Raw genomic sequence first — 9,204 nt, 5'->3', positions numbered from 1 at the left:
CATAGCTTTCCAAATGTGGGACACCACAGGTGTTTAGAGGTGAATACTTACCTACACTTGTGGTTTGCCAATGCATCACAGCTTTCCACTTTATTTGGCAGGGTGTAAAAGTGATTTAAAAACAAAAACATGTGCAAAAAAGAAACTTCAGGAAGTAGTCAGGAATAACTGACTGTTGCAGTGGATACAAGTAGTATATTAAATGTGGTAATTCCAATTTAGCAGTGCTCTGAGGAACTTATGCTGATTTGTGGGCTTGATCAGAATTTTTCCTTCAGCTCAGTGTGGTACCAAGAAGACTGAGCTTTTTTAGCTTTTAGCATTTGTTCAGACGTGTCCTGTTTTGTTACAGCTACCCTTGAACATACAGACAGTGAAAAATATCCCTCTTTGCATAGGAAATCTTCCAAGGGCAGCACCTTTTCTCTAACAGTCTTGCTACAGGGGCCCAAAATTGGAAGCTGGGGAGGATTGTCAGCAGCCAGCTCTGCACAGAAGTAGACAGCCTGGTGTTCACAGCCCGCTCATCTCTCACCTGCTGTAGCATCGAGGCTCCTATGGTCTGCCAGGTCAGGATCTGTAGAATATGTTTCTCATTGGTGTGATGCTGAACTTTTTTCTAGATGCAAGGAGTTTAAGTCTGCCCTAGTGGAAATATGTGCTCTTTAAAATTCTACCTAGCTTACTGGTATGAGTCTGGCAAGATGTGTCACTGAACCCTAGCAAATGAGGCTACAAAGGACAATAAGTTATTTAGCCTTGTCTCCTTCCCCAAGGCAGGATCAAGTAGATCTAACCCTCCTTGACAGATATGCAGCAAACCTGTTCTTAAAAACCTCCTGTAACAGAAATTGGACACCCTTCCTCAGGCAATCCTTGCCAAAGCAGAGACTCTTCTTGCTGCTGGAAAACCTGTCCTAAGGACGTACCTGGATCTCCCTTGCTGTAGCTTAACCCCTTAGCTTCTTGCCTTATCCTCAGAGGACACACAAAAGACTTCATTGTTTTCTTATCTGCAGCAGCCTTTGATTTATCACAAGGCAGTCCCTGCCTGCCCCTACAATTCACATCTCCCCACCACTGCCCAGGATCCTCCTTTCTGGCTCTCTCTAGGCTCTCACAGCCCTCCTGTGGACTCTCTCAGACCAGGGTACTGTGAATCTGTTTTTTCTTTTGCTGGAACGCTCAGAGTCACATCTCTGCCAAGGCACACTCGACTTTCAGCAACTAAACTGTAATTTTGGTTTAGAAGGCTTTAGGGAAACAGTGCATAAATAGTGTCTTGCTACCCCTGTGTACTCACTGAAAGGGGAAAATCTTGGAGAGGCGCTGCCTGGTTGAGTTGTAGAAAGCAGGATTGCTTGGGTTTTTGCTTCCACAACAGACAATGGAGAATAAAGCTCTGCAACAGGAGAAGTGGGCAGTTATATGAGTAGTGTGTTGTGCCCACATGTGACATTAAGCCCTCAGGTGCTAAACATGCAAGAGGCATCTCCAGACAGTACATGTTTGAGCCAGAGCACAAGTAGAATATTCCTGGCATCCTAGTGGCTAGGCTCCTCCATTCAGAGCTCTTGCATTAATGAGAGAAAACACCAAATCCATCCAAGAAATAAGGTGAAAAGAACTCAAACACAGCAGCTCTCTGAGCTGCTCCTTTTTAATGCAGCTTTATTTTTATATGACTGTTAGTGTGAATATGAGACACATATTCACATATCTTGCTTTCCCCCCACTGCCTTCCCTCCCCTTTACCATGGTGCATTTTAAATCAAGCTGTCCTCTGTAGCTCTGCGGCAAATCTGCACATTTCAGGTTTTGCTCTTTCAGAGGATAATTTCTCCTGTTTAATGAGATCTGAGAATGAAGTCAGGCATGAGTTGGAGAAAGGTCACAGCATGTGCTCAAAGGTATATTAACTACTGTTGGAGCTGGCATCCGTCGACTTCCACGAGGACAAAATTAAGCAGCAAACAGTAAATACTTCCACTAGCACTTTATTACAAGCAGGACCATTTACAATGAATAAGAATTTGAGAAGCTTCAAGGATGAAATGGGGATGCTCACAAATAAAAAGAAAAATCTTACTGCTTAGATGTAGAATGTGATTCCAGTCAAGGTTAATGGGGAAACAGTTAATGAGGGGTACAGAATCCAAAGGCTGCATAGATGCCATATTGGGTCTTACACAGGTAATTAATGCTACTGACTACTGCTAAATGGCTCTACCTGAGCACATTTTCTCTAACAGGAACTTTAAATCCCCCACACTGTATACAGGAGCACTCTCCTGATGCTTTACGACTCCCACTAATGCTGAACAGGCGAAATCGGAACCAATTTCTTCCACTCGTTTCCAGGATGGTGATTTGCATCCATCACCACCACAATACATCCATCACTCAGGGCCCAGTGGTGCAATGGCAAGTTTGGCATCAGCTTTGCAGGGGGCAGGATCAGACCTTGAATGCATGTAGCAGAAGAATTATGACTTTTTGCCATTTAGGCAGCATCTCCACAGCAGGAAGGACTGTGCAGAGAAGGCAGCTCTCTCTCTGTGAGGTTATTCTCTATTGCCATCTTCCCCTTTTAACTTTTAATTTCTTTTCTGGACCAAGTCACTTTTCTACAAGGTCCAGGCAAATGTTGCCAGCTCTGTGGGCAGTACAGTAAAAAATGAAAAGCAGCTGAAGGTGGAGGAGGCCTGAGAGCCATCCTAGGCGTCTACCTAGGCAGAGGGAAAGGATGCAAAAACCTCACTCCTTCCCCTCTTATCTGCTTCTGGATGCTGACCTGCACTGAGTGCATGGGAAGAGGAAGAGCAAAAGGAGATTACTTTGAGGGAAGGATGAACACTGCATAGGGGAGACTGTCTGGTTTTGTTTTTAAAAATACTTTGTTTTGTCTTCCTCACACAGAGGGTTTAAAGTAGGGCATTTGTACACACTGTTCTTTCCAGCCAGTGCTCATTGTATTGACAGGAATCACTTCAGCTGAACAGTTTCATCAATGTGCTCAAGCCTGTTTGTAGGTGGCATCCGGAGGGCAGATTCCACTCTTATCCAAGACCCAGGCCTATTCCATTTCAGTCTTTAAAAACATCTCCCAGGTGCACTTAGGCATTGCTTTTCTTCTCCATCCCCTCGCGGCCCTGCTTTTTTTCCTTCTGTTGTTTTGAATGGAATGGTTTGAAAAGCCCGGGCTCTGCATCTTTTGGGCAAGGAGCATCAGCCACTCAGGCTTAAGGCTCCAATTGTACCTGCCCTTGATGTCATACAGGCACGAAGCCTTGCAGGAGGGACAGTCTCTCCGGTGCCGAGTTGTTGCACAGCGCTGATGGCTGCCAAATTGCACCTATTGCTTGTGGTGTAAGAGAGGGCTCCATCAGCCTCTAATTGGGCCCATTCCTAAATGGAATACAGTCAGAGTGAGCTGTGCTGCTGAGTCTAAACAGCCGTGCTGAGTGGAGCTAAGTATCTCATAAACAGGTCACAATTTGTATCCTTTTTGAATTCCACGGGATCTGGGACTTACGGCCTTTCTGGAAATGTTGTGCTCTGGCTTAAAGGAACAGAAAAGTGATGCAAGGCTTTATGCACAGTTCCAGCATGTGTGCCTTTCCCTGCCTGGAAGTGGTATTTGTTTTGACTTATGATTAAGCACTTCAAAGAGTGCCTGTCTGTGTCCAGGGCAGAGCATACAAAAGGACACCAAGCAGGTAGGTGAAACCCTAGTGAGCCTGGCCCCAGGCAAGCTTCCCACAGTGACTCTCCTGTTACGTTTCTCCTTGCTGCAAAGCAGCAGCACAACTGGAGTCGAACCAACCTGCCCAAACTGAAGTCTTTGGGTGGCAGAGGGACATGGAACGACAGTTTCTTTAAGCAGTCTGCTTTTCTAGCTTGCTAGCACTTCAGAACAGTGTGCTTTGGTTAATATATTCCTCTTGTTGCCTTCAGGAGTGACTTGTAGATTCAATGAACGAATACAAATTCTGATGCTGATGGTTTCCTTTTCCTTCCCACCTGTCTCCTAGACTGAATTTGCATTTCTTGATACTTCGTAGTTTTCAGGGAGCAAACTTTATTTTGCAGTCAGGTGAATGTGTTTTGATTGGAGTTCATGCAATTCCTTTCCTAATGTGGCATTTTTTGTGAACACGTCTACTAGCTGTACAGTAGTGGTGGGATAGGAGGCAAATGAGATGATTATGGCAAGCAGAATGAGTGTAAGTATATTGAAAACTTGATAAGAGATGGAGTTTGGTTGTACTAATTCTTCTGACCCTCTGAGTTCGTAAATGGAAGAGACCTGTGTGCGTTTCCTGCTGCAGCCTAACCCTCTACAGTGCTTTTCCTGCCAGATTTTAATGCCTCCTTTTAAAGACAGTACCTGTTTTCAATAGCGTTTAGAAGCTATTTCAACTGCGTGAACTTAAGTCCTCGGAGGATTTAGGCAGTCAATGGAGTGGAGGATTTGGCCCTCTCTGTTGTAAATGCTGACGATAACAATCCCATTCTGCCTAAACTAGCATGAGGTTAAGGTTAATGCAAAGCTAAATAAATAAATAAAAAGCAACGCGCTCCCCCCTTTGCCCCCCCTTGCACTCCCAACTCGTCTGGCAAGTCTAGGAGGAATGCTTGTGAACCTGTTTGTAGACTGGCTAACGTGAAAACCTTTCTAATCCCGGTGAATTTAACTTGCTCGCATTCCTTTGAAGGTCTCTCTCCTTGGTGGGTATTGAGGCTCTATTGCCATGATGCATTTTTATACCGCATTCCCCAGGAGTTAGCACTTGCCGTGGAGACCTGCACTTTGTCTTTTAAGCAGATAAAAAGAGAGGTCAGTCAGATGTAATTCCACAACTCCTCATATAAACAATTTAACCGCTGCAGCAACATACTTGCTTGGAATTACTCCCTCAGATTCAATTCCCTTTTCCTGCTCCACTTGTAAAAATGGTTAGTGTCCTCTATAAAGTGCTGCTCAGCCAGGTCCAAGGCTTGCTGTGGAGTTGTAGAATAAATGTTAATCTAATACAGGTTACTGGGTCAAATGCAATCACAGGCTTGTGGGAAAAGCTTAATACTGTTCTGCTTCTTCTAACACAGTAAACCTGGATATTATATGATAGGTTAAATACCACTGAACCATGGCGAGAATTTTCTTGAAAGTAGGATTTAGTACAAAGGAAACTACACTGGAATAGTGACCTAGGATTGACTTTGCTCTCCGAGAGCATTCTAAGAAGCTGAGGTATGCTGTGAAAATTATCTCCCTGAAAACATTAGGTACAAATATCCCTGGGTCAGGGGATGACCAGCTATAGCGAGGCTGATGCAGCTAATAAAATGCTGTGAGTCTTTTTATACTCCTGCCTTCTCGCCGTAGGAAAGAGCATTTTGCTTTTTTTTCCCTTGCAGCAACTGTGAAGCCGGCGTGGTGTCTAGCTCCAACTTCTGATATCTGAGATTGTGTAAATACACACTTAAAAATATATATCTTTATCACTCATACGAGTGCTGACAGTTGCTTATTTCCTACAGGCTGTCTTGTGTTATCCCTTGCTGTCATTTACTTCTCCGTCCCGCAGCGATGTCAGTTTAGTGCAGTATTTCACTGTCTTTAGTGCAGCTTTTGTTTGTCCTCAGCACTGCCATGAAAGGAAGGACTGAGGTCCCAATCCTGCACCCAGTCCTTCCTTGGTGTGGCGATCCACGCCAGCTGACAGCCCGGCCCAGTCTCCTTGCATGCTGTAAGTTGTCCATCCTCTGAACTGAAGGACTCGTTTTCAGGTCCTGCTGTTTGTTTACAGAATGAGGGCAAACAGGCACAAAAACAAGGGGCATTGGGGCCTCCATCCCTTGTTTGTTATTTTAACCAACCAAAGTGACTTAGCGAGAGGACTCTGAGTGGTGTGTGGGGAAAGGATGCTGCAGCGTGCCAGGGCTGTGAGTGCAGTCATGGCCTGGATCGATGTGCCCTGTTAACAGAAATGATTACAGCCCAGTGAGACAAGGCATATGAATATCCAGCTTTCCTCATTGGTGTAAAAAAAAAAAAAAAAAAAGGAAAAAATCCCATCCCACTACATTGCAGCGGTGTAGTGTGAAAATGCAACCCCAGCAGTGATGGTTGTATACTCAGAGCAGTGCCAAAGCTTGGTTTGTGTGGGTGGTGAGAGCTGGGGTCAGAGCAGCTTGTGGCAGAGGTAGGAGTATTGCCAATGTTTTATTTGTTTTTAGATCTCTTGCAACATTTTGTGCTCAAAATTAACTTCCTGCACCAGACTGTGTGCTGAGTGCCACGTGCAGCAAGCACTGCATACCTTGGCACATCTCAGAATTGTGTTTTTCTGGTCACCAGAGGTGTGCAAGGGAGCTCTAAAAGCAGGTGGGCTGTGGTGGCATGGGCTTTCCCTCGATTTCATAAAGGATCCAGGTCACTCCTACTCATGCACAGAGTTCTGAATTGGGGTATGGTAGCATTGCGTCCCAGTCAGCTGCACATGTCCAGCTGCACTCTTCCAGATCTCCCAAGGGTGATACAGCTTGGGCTGCTGGCATGCCATGAGTTAATGTCACTTGTATCATCTGAGCAAGAGCTGGAATGTTATCCCTGTGTATTAGCAATGGATAGGATTGGGGAAAGAGCAAGAACCACACATACCTCATCTGTAGAGAGAAGGTGGCTGAGGGAGAATAAAGAGAGTAGATCTGGAGAGCTCTGAGGTTTTGAGAGACCTTCAAGCATTTCAAGCAGAAGGTTTGAGCTTTCAGCAGATGATGTTGGAGCTTTTACACAAATGTGCCTTTATAATCTTTTTTTTTTTTGGTGCTGAGGAGTATGACTGTAGATTTTCTCTTGTCTAGGGAAACGGAGAGTGTGCTGCTCAAAGCTCTGCTGAATGAGAGGAAATGCTATGTCTGTGCTGTTTTCTCTGTGTTAGTCATGAGACCCTCTTAACCTTTGATTCCCAGGCTCCATCCTTCATTTCATCTTCTGTAACCTCTTTTTGCCAGCATTTTATTACATCAGACGATAGAATTATAGAATCATTTGTGTTGGAAGGGACCCGTAAAGGTCATCTAGTCCAACTTCCCGGCAATGAACGGGGACATCAGTTTATGACACGTACTTCTTTGCTCTAAAAGATGGAACAATATTGTAATGGTTCCTAAACACTCACTTTGGGAATGATTGGGGTGTATGGCAGTTTTGATCGATCTTTTCTATGTCTGGATTGGTGGATTAGTTCTGTCCATTAGGATTTCTTTATGGTTCGAGATGGGGGGATGCTTCTGGCACAGCAAGTGGATTTTGTCTAGCAAAGGTTCCCAGTGGCAAGATGTGAGCAGCTCTGACTCTTTTCCAACCCCAAAGCCAATGCACAAAAGGCAGAAAGAAGATTGCCCAAAGCAGAGGGCGCTGACACGATTTTCTAGATGCTTGCAGGGGTGTTTCTTTTCCCTTTAAGGAATAATTCAACACAAAAAAAAAGTGACATTTTAGCAGGCCATTTGCTAAGCTCTGCATGTTCTGTGTATTTTAGTGTGTGAACAAATTAGATTATGAAAGGTAATGTATTAGTGATTTGACAGTAATGTGGAATCTTGGAAGCATTAATCGCTAATGCGCGTTTCATAATTTCAGCTAAATGATCTCAGTTGAAATGCAAGAGAGGCAATTGAAAAATTCCTTGAGATTGCAGTGAAACCTTGTACTGTAACGCAGATTACTTTGATTTACTGCAAAATACTGCAAGGCAATAGGAAATGTTCACAGCAGCTGTGTTTAATAGTTACAGTAGAAATGTGTGATGAAATGGTATATTCATGTGTGTGTTTATCCTATATAACACAAGCTTCATCCATCATATTCATGTTGCGTGTTTTTAAAGAACAACAGTAACACAACAAAATGTGTAGGGTACCACAAATTGCTTTTACTGCTTTCATTTGTATTTAAAAATATCTAGGGACTGTAACTGAGAGCTGGGCCCAGAAATCTGATGGCTGCTCAGGTGTGGGAGAAGAGATTGCTTTGACAAAGAATACTGGAGGAGCCTAAGCTCACTTCTGGGGTTGAACCTACCTGGGGGGCCATGGACCTGGATGTTAATCCCATTACTGCAGATAGTCACCATCCCTCCAGTGCTAAAGAAGGATGGAACTTGTAAAGGAGGAAAGAACTTAGAATGGAAACCAGTGCTGTGAACATGACCTGTAGATCAGCGAGCAGTCTCTGGGAGAAATACCCCCAAAAAGCAGTGGGATGAGGACATAGTGTGACCTTTGCATTGCAAGAACTTGGGTAACTGTAAGGGGTAAGAAATTGCTTTGCTCCTGGGTTACTTCCCGGAGTAGCTGTGAGCTGGTGGGGTGGGTCAGCTTACATATTTTTGAATGGAAGCCTTGGAGTTGTTTTTGTTAGGGGTGTTAATTTTCTATTTCCACGCACATACTAACTCCATGTGAATGCTAACCTGCCTGTGTATGAAGCTGGGAACCTGTGAGGTTGACAGCCAGGACAGCGGCTGCGTTCTGCCAAGTCTTGCTTTGCCTCAGTACCATAACAATCAGCGCCTGGCAGGTTGTGCAAATCTCAGTGGCCTTACATCTTTCCTTCTTGTGGGACTTGATCAGCAGTGAGAGCTGACCGTGATGGCATGTAAACAGACATAATTAGGCTTCAGAGGTAACATGCAGCAGGATGAATTCTCAAAGTCCCCAGAGTACTTATCTGTCCTCTGGGCCCATTCTGTTTGTGAAGTTACTCGTGCATATTCTCAGGCTATGAGTTTGTCTTTGCAGGGGCCAAGAAGCTTTATTTTCTCTGAAGTGGAAGCTGAGATTTTTAGGCTCTGCCCTCTAGTCTCCTGGGCAAAAACACACCTGCTCACTGAGCCATCCCAGTACGTGATGCTCATCTTCAATGTGAAACACTACCAGCTTGCAGGTGGTGAATCCAGCATTGTGCATGGATTAAGTATCTCTTACAGCCTGTTCTGCTGCTAACAGACTCCATCGTTAGTTAAGAATTGCTGTTTGCACAGTGAAGCACTTCCTCAAGTAATCCTCGTTCTGCTGAGTAATCCTGGTGACCTGGAGGACTTTACTTCTGCCTCTTCTTTGTAATGCCTGATGCTTGAAGCAGGGCTGCTATAGAAGAATGGAGGTGAGAGCACTGAGCTCTGTTCCAGTGGC

The sequence above is a fragment of the Lagopus muta genome, chromosome 2 (genome assembly GCF_023343835.1).
Source record: "Lagopus muta isolate bLagMut1 chromosome 2, bLagMut1 primary, whole genome shotgun sequence".
Taxonomy (NCBI): domain Eukaryota; kingdom Metazoa; phylum Chordata; class Aves; order Galliformes; family Phasianidae; genus Lagopus; species Lagopus muta.
This window is presented reverse-complemented; position numbering follows the sequence as displayed.